The sequence below is a fragment of the Capsicum annuum genome, chromosome 11, assembly GCF_002878395.1.
Source record: "Capsicum annuum cultivar UCD-10X-F1 chromosome 11, UCD10Xv1.1, whole genome shotgun sequence".
NCBI lineage: Eukaryota > Viridiplantae > Streptophyta > Magnoliopsida > Solanales > Solanaceae > Capsicum > Capsicum annuum.
This window is the reverse complement of record NC_061121.1, coordinates 204,172,391-204,189,766: the sequence shown is the minus strand read 5'-3', so window position 1 is coordinate 204,189,766 and position 17,376 is coordinate 204,172,391.

The following is a 17,376-nucleotide window of genomic DNA, read 5'->3' as shown; positions in this document are numbered from 1 at the left end:
ATTACCTGTGTAGCTAATTTTTAGAAAGTGTCTAACTTCCCTTGCTTTATTCCTTCATTTATCTTACTAGATATCTTATTTTTTTCCCCTCTTAGATATAAATTTTGATTTTGTCTTGATAGCAACACGATATATTCGTGTTCAAATGTCATTTAAGTTCTATATTGTTTTGTTTTAACTCTTCATCATTGATTAGTTTATAGTGTCATCAGTAGAACTTCCTCTTGAATTCTTTGGCTCTTTCGAATGTTGAAATTTATTTTGATTTTGTCAGAGAGGATGAGGATGAGAATAGTACACCCTGTCACCTCCCCGTTTAGCTTTATTGAGTATGCTCTTTCTGGTTTGAATTTGGAGTTTTATTTCTGTTGATCCTTTCAGTTTGTTTCCAGCATATGTTTGTGTTAGAAGGATGAGCGTAATAGCATCTTGTTGAACTATTAGGTAGTTAAGTATATATGCTTGAAGGGAACAATTTAATTTTCATTGTCATCACGTTATGTGCATAATCGATACTTAGGCTAGGGATCACCCAAGGATCTCTCTTGGTAGAAAACATCAAGAAGGGAGGGATGATGTTGGGTGTTATTTTGTTCTTGAAAATAGTTTAGGAGATGGAACAGAACATCAAAATTGTTTGTTTCCATCCTTAAATGCCTACTGTCGGACATAAATTTGTGTTGTATGCATAATTCTTGTTTTTTTTGTACTCTCTCATTCAGTTTCTTGGCTAGTCCATATGGTTATATTTAGGCTTGAAATTGTTATAAATAGATTGGAAATTACTTTCTTCTGTCTATGGAAACAAGATATTATCATACTGTTTTTATATTGTCAGACCCCGTAAAATTCTAAGCTTAACTCAGTCTATTAAGGCTTGAAAAAAGTTTTCAGACTTAGAAATTTCAGCGAAGTGTTTACACTTAGAATTATTTTAGCCTTCATAAGTTGGAAATCTTATTTCACGATCCATACAATCGTTAAATGTCGATCTTTAAGTTGCTTCATGAACAGGAATGTCAGTAGGTGTTCTTAGAGGAGTTTTGAATTTTTTGGACATTGTTTGAGGCACGTTTGGGAGTTCAAACCAGTGTATCGACTTGATTTCGATGCATCGCGTCGCCTATTGTATCGATGAATATTTTTTCCTAGTTCTCTATGCAATTTCCATTGAACCGACGTGGACTCGACGAGCGCATCAAACATCGCGTTGACGCAATGCATCGATCTGCGCTTCACTAAGTCAGTTTTCAGTCATCAAGATATCGCATCCTCAGGGGTATTGAGGTCTTTTTTCCATGACTAATCATCCCCTAAAACATGAAATTCATCCCTCAATAAGCAAAATACACTCACTTTCTCTCAAATTCTCTCAAGACAAAAACCCTAACCCATCAAAGTCAAGATCAAGATCCAAGAAATTCACCATCAATCTTCAGAAATTCAAGAACCAAGGTATGTTTTGTGTTCATTCATGGGTTCCTTTCACCCATGAAATCCAAGAACCCCTTTTTAAATACGCAAGATCTCAGATTTATGATTTCCATGATTTGGTTGAATTGAATTCATGTTCATGTTATTGTTTAATTTCTAAATCATGATTTAGATTACAAGTTCCAAGAATTGATCCTAGTATGTGTTGAATTACATGATATTCATGATAAACCATTTAATTTGCGAGTTGATTGTTGTAACCATGTTAACCCTAAGTGTTTATAATTTAATGAACCAAGTATGCTTCCCATGTGTTTGATAAATTATCTATGAGAATGAGATAATGCCATTATAGCATGCTAACGTGTATTCCCCCATTCATGTACAAGTTATTGCATTGCAAGTGTTTGATACAATGCTTATGTGATTTGACTAGTGAAAACATGACACGTTAATATGTGATTCATTCATGCACAAGATCATGTATATCAAGTGTTTGACAGAGTGTCTAAATGAGTGCCTTGTTAGCAAGTAAGTATTTTTATGCCCTTATTATCATGTTATGTTTTAATTTTCATGCTATCGAGTCCTGGGGTATTTAATACCCAACAATTTATCTTTGTACCTAGAGCCAGTGTCAGTTACAGAACTTAGCCAGTTATAGAACTCAGAAGAACTTAGTTAGTTACTGAACTCAGTAGAACTCAGTCAGTTACAGAACTCAGGAAAACTCAGTAATCTCAAGTATTAGTCTAATCTTGCTCAGTATACTTAATTCAGTGTCTTTCAGTTGGGAGTAGGATTCAACACCGAGTGAGCCTAGGGATGGGGTCTCACCCGTTAGCTAGGACATGGTCCCTAGAAGTAATCCCTATGTTCCAGAACTACGTAGCTGGTGTAGGTTATGAGATATCACCCGTTAGATAGGACTAACATACTCAGGGATCACCCGCTAGTTTAGGACTGATCTCAGGGGTCACTCATTAGATAGGACTGACTTTATAACAAATATTAGTACCCGTGGCATGGTATTAGCACCCTTCCAATTGGGGTTACAGGTTGGACATCAATCCATTTAGAGAGGGGCATGTCAGTTGGATAATTACCTCCCACAGTTTCAATTTTAGTCTCAGTATAAAACTCAGTTCAGTTCTAAAGAACTAGGACTATCAGATACAGTTACCCAACTCAGTATAGAACTCATTTTAGTTCTATAGAATCAAGACTGTCAAAAATAGTCACTCAGTTATCAGTAATATAGTATCAGTAAACTCAGATATCAGTAAATTAGTATTTAGAACTCAGTATCCAGTGTTATCATGACCTTAATTATAGTTTATGTATTCATGCATGTACTCTCATTTGGTTATGTTCATATTACCCAGTCAGTTATTATTCATCCATATGAACCCATGCATATTAGCCTACCTCACTTAGCATACCAGTACATTAAAAGTACCGACACATACTTTTGTTTTGCACTATGATGTCTTATATGATAGGTTTAGATGCACGGTCTCCTGACCGTACTTAGCAGACCAGATATCAGTAAAGATTTAGGGGTGAGTCCTCATAGTTCAAGGATAGAGGATTACTTTCAGTTATCAGTAGTTTCATAGTTAGAGTTAGTCAGGGACTTGTCCCATCAACTCTATGATTAGATAGTTAGATGCTTTCAAACTAGAGTATTTCAGAAGATATTTTAGTATTCAATATTTATTTTCAGTTTTGAAACTTATGGTAAGTTTCTACCAAAATTTTGCATTATCATAGTATTATTACTCAGTTATTGCAGTAGGTACCAGTTATGGGTTATCTTGTGGTCCTTCAGAATTATGAGAACCATGTAGCATTCGGGGTATAGACTCAGGGCGTTACTATGGTTTTTTTTATTGAAATGCTTGACTTCATTTTGAGTTTTAGTGTTGGAATAAAAATTGACAGCTTCTCTTCTTAAAGGTGACCTTTGTCACCTTCTTTGTTTTTGGTTGTTCTATATCCTGTACCCTATGTACTGGGAATGGTTTTATAATAATTTTTCTTAGTTAGAAAAGTATTTGCCTAATCATTACTAATAAACTCTCTACTTGCTATGTTCTAATTGAGAAAATGATTCAGTGATATACTCTTCTTCATACCTTCTTTATTCATGGATTTTTATTTTCCTATTGCCTACAGATTTTAATATTCTATCTCATGTTTTATCTCACAATTCATCTATAAATGTAAAATTCTCAAACACATGTATTAATTTACTCATCTATTTCTTTGTATGAGCTCACTTGGGAGTTCAATCAGACTCTTTTTCCTTGCATTACGCAATGGGCCATTGAGACCCACTTTCTAGAAGACTTTGAAAACCGATTACACAACGCATGGATATAAAGAGCCTAAAGAAGAAGAATGTGTCAAAATCCATCTTTGAAACAGCCAAGAGACTTGAAAGTCTCATTTTTATTTTATTTATTTATTTATTGTTGTCTTTATTTATTTTATTTATTTATTTATTCATTTGGACCTCGAAGCCAAAGTTGTATATTTAATATAGAAGGAACAGATTTTAGGCCCACGAGCTTGAAAAAATAATAATAGTTTAGGACAGGTTATGGGCCAAGGCCCAATAGTTAGATTAGGACAGGTGCAAATAGGCCAAAAACCCAATTAGATTAGGACAGGGTCTATTGATTTGGGCCCAATGGCCTAAGTCTTCTATTTTCTCCCCTTCCCCTTTTATGTGCTTATTTTTCTTTCATTTGTTTAGACTTTGTTAAAATCCCTACTAAGTCGTCAAAATCTATTTTACACAAATCATTTTCTAAAATTAATCACTTTTCAACAAATCAATCTTCTTGAAGTTAGTCAAAAGATGTTTTCAAATAGTCTGGATAATCACAAGTTAGCGGACGTTTTAGGTGCCTAAAACCTTCCTAAAATGTTAATAGGAACTGCTTACTCAAGATCTTCGAAACTTAAATGATTTTTATATTTTGGATCATTTAAATTAATTTAAAAAGGTTTCTTAAATCATAAATCTGAAAACAACTACAAAAAAAAACAACTATCTAAAAAGTAATAAAGATAATAACGAACTGACTAACGGGTTGAAGTGTCTGAAATCCTCTAAAATTGACTGAGTAAGAGTTGATGGGACAAATCCCTAACTTAATCTGACTGGCTAAATTGAATATAAGTTAAACTCATCCTCAATGTATGAGGACTCACCACGGTTGCTGTAGCTGATGCACTGGAATGTCTAAGTGCGGTCGAGAACTTGAGTGTCTGAACCTATGATATGAGACATCATAGCGCAAGAAATGAGTATGCGGTTAGTACTTTGAATGTACTTGTATGCTAAATGGGGTTAGGCTGATATGAATGGGTTCATGCACATGAATAATAACTGACTGAATGGCATGAGATAATTGAATAACTGACATGAATATGTGAATGCTATAAAACTTGAGAATGGATGACTAAGCATATAACATGATTTTGAAAATAGTCTGTAAACTGATGTACTAAAATATGATAACTGATAACTGTATAATATGGTCAATGCAAACCTGAACTGAAGTATACTGAATACTGAACTGAGACTGAGAGAGGTATCATCTAACCGATATACCCCAATATGAGCCAATTAGGGTCCAACCTGTGACCCCAATTAGAAGGGTGTCAGTACCATGCTAAGGGTACTAACACTGGCTGCGTGGATTAATTAAAGTGTTGTCCCAAAGGACTAAGGGTTACCCTTAACTGGCAGGTACCCTTATAAGATATGTGTCAACCCTCAACTGGAAGGTTAAATTCTCAACCTATGCTGGCTACATATTTATGGAGTGCAAGGATTGCTACTAAGGGTCACACCCTCTACTGGTAGGTGATCCCCTGTTCTTGGGTTCACTCGGAGCTAAATCCTACTCCTAATTGAATGAAACTAGATACTGGACTGAACTATGTTTACTGTTTATGGTAACTGACTGAAATGATAGGGCTCATAACTATTCTGAAATCATTCTATAGATATTGAAAACTAGGTAAGCATCTAAATTTTAGGTATTCAAACCCCCAAGACTGGATATCAATAATACCAAGATCATACTAAAACTTGAAGGACATGATATGTAAGCATTTATTCAAAACTCATTCTTGTAGCCATTTTATCAAACACTTGCAATTGATGGTTTAAGCTAAGCACGAGAATAGTTTTGAGACTAGTAGTAATAGGATGATTTCATACTAAAATCACCAATTCAGGTTTAATTTAGCGAAAAACACCATTCAAACGTGTGTGGATTAATAACAACAATAATTACATCTAAACATGGTATAGAATCAAAATTCATGGGGATTCATGGTTAAAATCACAATAACTTGTAAAAATTATAACTTTGTATTAGAAATTGAGTTCTTGGACTCCATGGGTGAAAAGGGCCCATGGATGAACATTTAACATACCTTTAAGTTTTGATCTTGAAAGAGAATTAACTTTTCTTGAACGTTCATGGATTGGGAACCTTAAATTCTTAATGATCTTGTAGAGAGTGTAATGGAGTCTTGAAATTCTTGGGAGATTACCTTAAGAAGAAACCCAAATCTTGTTCTTAGGAATAAAGAGGGTTAAGAGCTTTTGAAACTGATTCATAATAAATAAGTATGTGTATGGGGTGTTTTATATCGTGGGAGATGAGGGAAAAGACCAAAAATACCCCTACAAAAATATTTAAGGGTAAGGTTGATCGAGTGTGGTCATGGGTGATGACTTGGGTTGATAAGTCGTCACATAGGTGACGGCTTATCACCTCAAGTCGTCACTTTGTGGCTAAAATTAATACATACTACTTATGGGTGATGACTTGGTGTAATAAGTCATCACTTAGGTGACGTCTTATCACCTCAGGTCGTCACTTGGAAGCTGAAATTGATGGTTTTCTGGTTGGGCTGACGACTTGGGCTGATAAGTGGTCACTTAGTTGACGGCTTATTAACTCAGGTCGTCACTTTGATGACAGACGGACATGCTGAAGTAAAATATGTATAACCTTACACTCCGATATCAGATTAAGGAGAAATTGGTATCATTGGAAAGATAATTCAATTATCTATCTATTTGTGTGTCAGGAGATAAAAAATTCTTAGTAAAATGAAAGATATGCTCATTTGAAGTTGACTATAGCAACATCCTTTTCAAGAACTCAATCGGTAAGGAATATTTTGATTCGTCTAATATCTAGGAATTATTTTAGGCCATAATATAAATAAAACTCACTCATAAAACTACCAAAGCACTATAATTTATTTTTCATGAGCTTAAAGCATGGTTTTAACATTGTTTTGGATTCTCAGGGTATTATAATATTTCCCCCTTGGGAAATTCGACTTTGAATGAGGCTGGTTAAGATGAGAACACTGAGGATTTGAGGTTACATGATGAATATACATGTTGAAAACATAATTACATGATTGAGTCTGAAATATGACACATGTCTGAACTGATTTCATGAATACATGCACTGACATGAGAATGGTTATAAGGCTGAGATAAAATGAGAGAATCAACTTATGAGTACCCATTACTTCAAGATATATCTTGTTACAAGAAGAAAAGCTGAGAGATTTAGTACATGAAAACTCTGGGGTAGTACAATATCTCCCTCTTGGAATAGTTTGTCCCTCGATTGATACTGAATTGGCCTAAATACTGAAGAAAAATTGAGGCGATGCATGGGACACTTAAGAACTGAATCATGACTAAATATCTGGGATCTGAAATACGATGCATGAACTAAATAGGATTCATAATTTAGATAGATGCGAACAAGCTATTTCTTGGAATGGCCATATTCAGGGAATTTCGAATAGTATGACCAGATTAAAAGATGGAAAACCATCAGAACTTGTCTATTTGACTGCTGGACTAATTTACTGTCTTTATGGACTAACTGTTGCAACTCAGACGCACATGCAAGGGCACGTGATCGTACAAGAAATATAGTGATTTAGACAATCAGATATCGTTCTCACGAGGATTAAGCAACTACAAATTTAACCAACTTTTAGTTTTAGACAATGAGTATTAAGTGTTGTAAAGTATCAAGATGATTTTGAACTTAAGAATAAAAATATAAATTAATTAATTAGAAATAAAAGTTTACGACTAAAGAAAAGTAAGCAACGGTTGTAAACAATAATTATAAGAATTCCAGGGTTGAGGCTTTTCGAACAATCATACAAATATTCATTCTTATAGTATTCTAATTGGTTATTGGGTTGTTGGTTCGCAAGGTTTAGGCAATGATTTTTGTCTCCTGACCTCAAATCTTCTGTCTATTGAATGTTGCAGCTATAACTCCTGCAAAAATACAACAATTCTTCTAGAGTCATTAAGTACTCTTCTTGCAATTGAACCAAACAAGGCTTCTAGGGATATCCCCATCCTAGATGCTAATTCAAACCCCTTATTTTATAAAAGGGTAAGAACCTGGATCCTTAATTTCCTCATTCTAATCTACGATTCTCCTCCCAGATTCACATAGAAATATAAATTTATTCTAATGGAGGCCAAGCATTGAAATAGTAAGCTCAAGAAATTAAGAACAACCCAGGTGATAATCCAAAAAGAAACTACTCTAAAGAATATCAAAGATTAATCATGTTCATGGCCTCAACCCCAGAACAAAGGTATTTAACCACTCATGTTTGAATTAAACATCAAAAACAAGTAATTAATCATACCCAAAATTAGTATTGAGGTAAAGAAGTTCAAAAGAAATAAATAGAACCCTAAAAGAAAGAATTCTATGCTTTTTTGCCACTGCTATGCTTACCAAAATTGTTAGGAATTGTGCTCACGTGTTCCTTATACTTGGGAAAATTTCACCAGATTTGAAGCCTTGTCGCGGTGCATCACCAATCGCGTTGAGCCATCCAATACATCGCGTCAACATCGCATTGACACACTGGAGTTTGTCTTTAAAAATCAGACTAAGTCAAGTTCTTCACCACACGATGCGACGCCTCAACACGCATCGTGTCACTGGAATTCACTCCTCAAAATATGACTAAGTGTCAAAAATTTATGCATCGACGTGACACGTTGACATTGTGTCGATGCACTGGAAGTTGAAGATAAAATTTTTGTTAAGGCACAAAACTTACACATCGATGCGATGTATTGACATTGCATCGATGCACTGGAAGTTACTCTTCAAATTTTAGGCTAAGGCACACTTTTTACCTATCAACGCGTCGAGATAGCATCGCATCACTGGAATTTTTCTCCATTTCCTCTCTTTCTTTTTGTCAATCCTCAGCTCCATTCTTTTATCCTTACTCTCGTGCATCTACAACATTTTTGAATTTGATCAACATGGTCTTTTGTATCTTCAAGATATGTATCCAATTTTCTTCCAAATCCATGGGAAATTTACCTTGTATCTCTAATCACATCGGTTAGCCACAAAACACAACTTAACTCACAATTCACTATTATTAACACACTTTTTATTCTCAAAACAAGTCCAAATATGGGTAAATAATGGTGTTTGGACATATAAATACACCCACGATCACCACCCCACACTTAAAACCTTATTCATCCTCTAACAATTTCAAACAACACAATCATCTAACCTTCTAATCACAACCTAAGAGTCATGCTAGCATTGGGCATATGAGCCTTTATTTTACACTTCATTATCCAAACAGTGACATTCAATTTGTTGGCAAACTTAATAAAAGCACGCAATCAAGCAACACATTAAGTAATCCGGACTTTTATCCGCATGCTCCCTCACAATAAGAAAGTTTCCCCCTATCTCTTACAATTTTTCAGTCTTTATCATGAGGGGAATATCAAAATTTAATCACTCGCTCTCATAAGGAATTCATACATAATAGGTGATGAACCATAGGCTTTCCCTTAGTGTAATACTCCACTAATAGTTGGAAGTTGAAATGTAGGATCAATTAGTCCTTTCATGGTTGTAATGCAGACTAAGGGACGGGTATGAACTATTTGAGAAATAGTGACTAATCTCCCTAAGCACTTTAATACATAACCATCTTCAATCAAAATCACACTTTATCAACCCAACTTTTAATTTCATTATCTTTACACATCCGTTGTTTTACCCCAATCTTTCTAAGCACATTAACTACACTACGATAGGAGTATTTTTTTTTCCCTTTTTCATAATAATTCAATTCTCAGCGTTTCTTCACAACCTAATTCTTGTTACGCACCCCTATAGTAGCCACCCTCAACCTATGAAATTTGCCTTAGTTGAGGTGCACATTGTCCTAAATGGACCTGGGCCAAAACAGGTTCATTGTAACAAAAATCGGGCAACAATAACTAAAATTTCATCACATATATTTTTTTGTAACTCCTAATCGTCATAATTAAACGCTCAATAAAAGCTTCTCTGGGGATTTACTTTCACCTTTTCCCTTCTTTATATCTCCATTCCCTCTTATTCCATCATCTATATTAAAGCGCTTAGGAACTAAGGATCGAATTAAGGTCTATCAAAGAAAGGATTTGGATATGGATGAGGCTACCCAAGAATTCAGGCTAAAAGCTCAACGGGGCTAACTAAGGTCATGCATAAGGGTAGGTAAATAAAGTCTTTACAATTCGGTTAACAAAGAAATGCCTAAATCACTACCTATACCTAACACCTTTTATTTCACTTTGTAAAGACACCGAGAAAGTTCTAGTCATTCCTATACATATAGAATATAAATAAATACTCACTTACTCGGTGCATGCTAAACATCAAGTCGGATACTTACGGTTACTGAAACTATACTTTATAAAATTCAACATTAAGCCAATCAAATCAAACTACACTTTTTGGGATTTAACATCTAAAAATATCTCATTTTGTTTCAATTAAAACATTTTTCCCAACACTCTGTATTTTTCAAAGATCGCAATCAGGGTCCTATCATTTTCTTAGCTTTTAAAGACGCACTCCCCTTAAGACAGTCGTCATCCATCGATCATAGGGGAAGGCAAATTAACCAAGACGATAGAAAAATGAGAATTACCAAAAAGGGCACACATAATAATTGTAATCTAGAAATTACCAAAAAGGGTGAAAATAGAATACTATAACTAAATTTGTCAAAAAGGGCAATCATCTTTCCAAAAAGGGAAATATTGTCAACTTACAACCCATAAAACATAAAAACAGAAATAAAAATTGTTCAACCAACATAACCAAAAACCAACATTGATCAAATATTAAAAGTGAAAGAGATAAAGATGAAGAAGATCAATGACCAACCACCCTACAATTAAACATAGCACTGTCCCAGTGCTAGCAATATGCATAAGGCTGGGTGGCGTCGTACTCCCTGCTCAGTCAAACGATACCACAGCCATCACATCAGCATAAACACTATCGTCATCACTAAAGTCATCACTAGAATTTCCATCATAAGACTGCTCTTCATCTTTGGACTCATCATCAGAATAACCCATGCATCTTTCTTCGTCCGTAGGGATGTCATCATCTACTGGTTCATCAAAATCTGGGCTAATGCACAGCATCGTTCGAGTATGAGGTCCTAATAGGTAGTCCAACTCGACAACATAAATTTTCTATTAGGTGGTTGGACGCCCTCAGTCCTCAACTGCAAAATAGTCAGCCTATACATACGGACTATGATCTCATCAGTACGAGCTTGACGCTTGGAAATAGTCAAATTCACACCAAAAGGAGTTGGTCCTTTGGTGCGAAAAATATCCAATAGCCTGTCACCAATAGGCGGTAAATAATCTACCTCTTTCTCTGGCACACCTTGTTGCCTTAACAATCTTTTCAGCAGCCCGTCGAACCTATATTTATGACCCCCTAAGAATTGAGCCTTCCTTATCATCGAAAAAATAATGGCACCCACATTCACATCCACATCATCACACATCAAAGCATAAATAAGACACACCCTATCGCGCGTAACCTCCGTCAAATGTGTACCATGAAAAAGGCAGGCATAGATGATTTTAGCCCATAACCTAGCCTCCCTATTTACATGAGAATATGGGAGTGATACATGTGTACCACCCTCTTTGTGGTGAATCCACCTCACCGTAGAATGAGTGCTACATAGAAGATGACGGATATACTGATATGATGGCTCAGTGATCATTCTCTTCAATGACTTTGGATCCACATAGGGTACACCTAATAACTCATTGACAGTATTCGCAGTAAAAGTTATCACATGACAACATACCTCAACCTCAAAATCTTTTGGATTCCAATTCGCATAAAATTCCCGCACTAGGATCAAGTTGCATTCACTTGGTTGCTTAAAGAGAAAACTTATATGTTGGGCCTCTATCTTTCTCACCATAGATGGATATTCTTTCATCAAGCTCACCCTATTGATAAATTGATCAGTTGAATATTTTAACTCTTTATGCTGAGAGTACCACTTCCTCCCGGCTTCAACCACAATTTTAGTTTCGAACCTCTTCTGACCCCTAGGAATATGTGGGGCTGAAGGCACCCGGTCAGCTTGATGGCTCCTCTTATTCCTGGGCTCAGATAGTCCAGTTGGAATCTTTCCTTGGCTTCATTGTTGATGGTTGCTCGACATTGTACCTATCAATCATAACAGCCCACAAACATGTAAAGCACGTACCTTCGAAACTAGCCACCACTAAGTGTGAAATTTACCCCACACATAGTTGCTAGCATAGGTTCATAAATGAATGCACTAGGGTACTCAGACTTCCCCTTTTATTTCACAAGTCCAATCATCAGTTATTCAACATTATCACAAAAAGACACTTCGAAGTTAGCACAGTTCACAATCTTATCTTAATGACTAATGAATGAATAATTTTTCACATAAACACGTCCAATTATAAACATATGACCATTCTTTAGCAATTTCAAACATGTACTTTTACTGTGTTAACGTATTCTCACTTCAATAACATTCACTTCAGTACCTTATAGCTACCACTAAGGTGTTGTGAAATTGGAATTCACCCCACACTTAGTTGCTATCTTGTAGTGAATCAAACACGTCCCAAATTATTGAACTTCAACACAAAGTACAGCAAAACACTCAATTGTCAATCAATTTAGATCTCAAACCCTTAAAGTAACCAAATCAATTAAATCACGAATTCTATTTCATAATACACTTGCTTCCCATGTGAGAAATATCAAACCAATAACAACAACATGTCATCATCACCTCCTAATGTTCTCACACAATATTGACAATTAACATTCAATGAAAGTTCAAATAAGTTAAACACAACCCTTGGATATGTCACTTTAATTCAATTAAATTTTCAGATCACAAAACTTATAACAATAGTAAAGCACATGGGTTCATATGACTTAGAAAATAAAATCAAAACTTACCTGGGATTTTTTGAAAAGAAGAAAGATGAAGTAGAAGCTCGTTGAAATTTGACAAGAATTGACTAAACTTTAATGGGAGCAATTTTAGGTCTTGGGGAAAAAAAGGGAAAGCGTTGCTAGGGTTAGGTAAGCAGGAGTGGAATGGGTGAAGTATGGTATTTATAGAGGGGAAAATTAGGTTTAACATTTTTACTGCTGGTGCAAGCGATTCGACGCGCCAGGTATCGCATTGAAGAATCAACATGACTCATCAAGTTTGTGTTGCTCTCTGGAAGTGATGCGATGCTTAACGCGTTGATAGAACTGATGCGATGCATCAAAATTGTGTCGATTTACTAGAAATACCGTTAGAAAATTTTTCTAAGTGTTGAATTGATGAATATCAATGCGACGCACCAAGATAGCATCGATCCACTGGAAGTTCATCCAAAAAATTTTCAAAGGCTAAATTTCCCATATTTTAATGCACCTTTTCTTACCCTTTACCTTTTTCTCACAATGTATCACCTATTTACTTACTTAAGAGCCAATATTCACCAGCTTCTCTTCTTCTCTATGTCCACCAAGTTTCTTTTTTCTACATATCAATTCAAAACAACAAAATTATGTAAGTAAAAGTGGGTTGCCTCTCACCAAGCGCCTTATTTTTTATCGTAGCACGACTCATCTTTTTGTATTTTTCCGTTCATCCTTACCAACTAAAAATTAAACTACCTATTACATTACATTTGTGGGTTTCCTCCTACACAACACCTTATTTTACGTCATGGTACGACTTAGCTTAATTCTACTCATCAACAAAGATGATGGACTCCTTGTGCTTATCCGAATGATCGACCTAGCAATGCTTTATGTTCTATCCGTTCACCAAAAACTTCTCCATCTTCTCTTTATTCTACAACTCCACAGCTCCATGAGGTGTCATTCGCACCACGTTAAAAGGTCTAGACCATTTAGATCGCAATTTACCTGGAACCAACTTAAGCCTTGAATTAAATAATAAAACAAGTTATCTGAGTTCAAATACTCTCTCTTTAATTTATTTATCATGCCACCTTTTGGTATTCTCCTTATATAGCTTTGCATTTTTGTAGGAATGAAGCCTAAACTCATCAAGCTCATTCATCTACAATAATCGTTTCTCCCCTGCGACTTTCATCTCAAAATTTAAATTTTTCATGGCCTAATACGCTTGATGTTCTAGCTCTATAGGTAGATGGCATGCTTTACCATAAAGAAAATGATATGGAGACGTCCTAATAGGTTCCTTGTAAACTGTTCTGTAAGCCCAATGTGCGTCATCAACTTCTTTGCCCAATATTTTTGCTATCTATTCACAGTTTTCTGTAGTATCTACTTAATCTCCTGGTTGGACACCTCAACTTGTCCACTCGTGCGGGGATGCTACGCCGTAGAAACCTTGTGCCTAACACCATATTTATCAAGAAGATTTTTAAACCAAATGTTGATAAAATGCGTACCTTCGTCACTAATTATCGCTCTAGGTGTACCAAATTCTGGAAAATATGTTCATTTTCACAAATTTCAGCACCACTCTTACATCAGTAGTGAGATTAGCCAATACTTCCACCCATTTAGAGACGTAGTAAACTCTACAAGAATGTATAGATTGCCTTTTTAAGGTGGGAATGGGCCCCTGAAATTGATCTCCCAAACATCAAAGACTTCGACTTCTAAAATATTGTTGAAGGGCATCTCATGACGCCTAGATATAGTGCCTAACCTCTGACATTGATCACAATTCTTCACAAAATCAATTGCGTCCCTAAACAACGTAGGATAGAAAAAACATGATTGCAACACTTTCCTAGCAGTCCTCTCACCTCTATGATTTCCACCATAAGTAGATGAGTGATAGTCTTTAAGAACCTTTGAAAATCCATTCTTTGGGATACACCAATGAATAACTCCATCTGAGCCATGTTAAAAGAGATATGGTTCGTCCTAAAATTAGGAACGAGAATCATGAAGTAATTTCTTTCTTTGTTGTGTGGTGGCATCAGAAGGATATACCTCACAAGCTATCAAATTCACAATATTAGCATACCATGGGAACTCAGCTACATCTAGAGACAACAACTTTTTATCAGGAAACTCTTCCTTAATGCTAAGAGAGTCATCAACAATATGGTTTCGACTTTCCAGCGGTGACAAGTGGTCAACAATTTGATTTTCAGCTCCCTTTCGATCTCGAACCTCAAGATCAAATTCTCGTAGTAGCAGAATCCACCTAATAAGTCAAGGCTTTGCATCCTTTTTGTTCACAAGATACTTAATGGCAGTGTGGTCAGTATGAACAATGACCTTAGTGACAAATAAGTAAGATCTAAACTTGTCAAATGAGTATACCACTGCGAACATCTCTTTCTCTGTAATCGTATGTTGAGCATCATTCAACACTTTTCTAGCATAGTACATCAAGAAAAATACCTTATCTTATATCTGAACCAAAACTGCTCCCACAGCAACGTCACTAGCATCATACATCATTTCAAACAGTAACTCCCAATCTAGTGCGATCAAAATAGGTTCTTTAGTCAACTTCTTCTTTAATTTTTCAAAGGCCTCTTAGAAATCAACTCCAAACTCAAACTTTGACTCTTTCTCCAAATATCTGCACATGGGGATTGCAATCTTTGAGAAATCTTGAATGAACTGCCTATAGAAACCTGCATGTCCCAAAAAGCTCCGTACTTCATTGAATGTGACTGGATGAGACAACTTTTCAATCACTTCAACCTTTTCCTTATCTACTTTGAGTCCTTTACATGACACTTTATGACCTAGGACAATTCCTTCCTTAACCATAAAGTGTCACTTTTCCCAATTTAGCACCAAGTTTATCTCTTCACATTGAGCTACAACTCTGTCAAGATTCTTCAAGAACTTTTTAAAAGAACTACCATACACAGAGAAATCATTCATTAATACCTCCACAAAGTCTTCAACCATGTTGGAGATATCGCCATCATATATCTCTGAAATATAGCAGGTGTATTGCATAGGCTGAAAGGCATGCGTCTGAATTCGTATATGTCATAGGGACAAGTGAAAATGCTCTTCTCTTAGTTTTCTAGTGCTATGATTATCTGATTGTAGCAGGAGTATCCATCTAGAAAATAATAATACTCTTGTCCCACCAATCTATCCAACATTTGGTTAATGAAAGGAATATGATAGTGATCTTTACGAGTAGTTTCATTCAACATCCAATAGTCAATACAGATTCTCCAACCAGTCACCATGTGTGTGGGGATTAACTCATTATCATCATTAGTTACCATAGTCATCCCTTCCTCTTTTTGTACACAGTGCATTGGACTCACCCATTTGGTATCGGAAATTGGGTAGACAATACCACTATCTAATCACTTGATCACTTCTTTTCTGACCACCTCCTTCATCACAGGATTTAAGCTTCTTTGTTGCTGCACTCTCGGTCTATAAACCTCTTCCATGTAGATGTTATGCATGCAAAATACTTGATTGATTCCTATAATATCGAATATTTGCCAACCAATCTTCTTTCTTCTCCTCTTTAGAACTGCTATGGTTTTCTTTACCTGCATATCTAATAACCCTACAGATAAAATAATAGGCAAAGTATCTTGATCACTAAGTAAAACATATTGTAAATACAGAGGGAGAACCTTAAGCTCCAAGTTAGGAGCTTCTTTAACTGAGGCCTTGGGTGATGGACCGATTGGCCTATTCAATGGCTCAAAAGGCACTTTGTTCATCTCAATCACTACCAAATTCATAACCTAGACCAATTACAATACTTCTATATCTCCATAAAGATCATGACCCATCAAAGCTCTCTTTAATGGATTATCAGACAACAACAACTGCCAATTCGAAGCAAGGTCAATAACCGATATAGATGAAAACTCCTTATATATAGCTGGCAGTTTCAGCGCCTTGTACACATCAAAGACTTCTACTTTATCATGTGCTCGCATTTTTATTTTCTTGGCTTTAACATCAATTAATGACTATTCCTTTACTAAGAAGGGTCATCCCAAAATAAATGGAACCACAAGATCATTCTTAAAGTCAAGAATTACAAAATCCACAGAAAAGATTAAAGATCCTACTTGCACCAACACATCTTCAATAATACCATCCGGCCTCATAAGTGATCGATATGCCAACTGCAAAATAATAGTATTGGGTTTGGGACTCTCAAGACCCATCTTTCGGTATCGCGATGTGTGCATAAGATTAATTCTAGCTCCCAAGTCACGCAATCCCCATGCACTAATGGTCAGTCTAATGGTAATCTGCAAGATGAAACTACTAGAATCCTTAAGCTTTGTGGGTAATTTATTTTGAATCTTGGACGTGCACTCTTGAGTAAGTGAAACTGTAGCATACTCAGTCAACCAGTTCTTATTCGAAACTATGTCCTTCAAGTATTTTGTATATTTTGGAACACTCTGTAGAATGTCAACAAGAGGAAGATTCACTTGAACCTACTTCAGAATATCTAAGAACTTGTAACTTGATTTCTCTTGATGCTTCCTTG